Raw genomic sequence first — 454 nt, 5'->3', positions numbered from 1 at the left:
ATCCCCGGAGCACAGAACGTGTATCATGGGCCGAGCCACCGGTTTGGGGCTTCCGCGTGTCCACCGGAAATCTCCCAGTGTACGTGGCTTGGTTTGGCTTTACACAGTACAGATTTGGGGTTTTCCTTTCCACAAGTGTGAAGCCCGGCAGAACACCTCCCAGTACTGCCATCCCGCTTTCCAGCTGGGAAAAGAATCCAGTTACTCCTCGCTGCCCACGCGCGTTAGCTGGTGAGGGGCGAGGAGATCAGCTCAGCTGGTGAGGGGCGAGGAGATCAGCTCAGCTGGTCAGAGCGCGGAGCCGATGGCGCCGGGGTTGTGGGTTCGATCCTGGGGTGGCTGTTCAGGAGCGGGACTCGATGATTCTTGTGAGTCCTCTCCAATACAGGACATTCTGTGATTCAGTGAGATTCGGCCTTTCCATGACCACCCGGCCAGCATATGTGTGAAATGC

Source organism: Corvus brachyrhynchos, unplaced genomic scaffold, assembly GCF_000691975.1.
Source record: "Corvus brachyrhynchos isolate BGI_N302 unplaced genomic scaffold, ASM69197v1 scaffold279, whole genome shotgun sequence".
Lineage (NCBI taxonomy): Eukaryota > Metazoa > Chordata > Aves > Passeriformes > Corvidae > Corvus > Corvus brachyrhynchos.
This window is presented reverse-complemented; position numbering follows the sequence as displayed.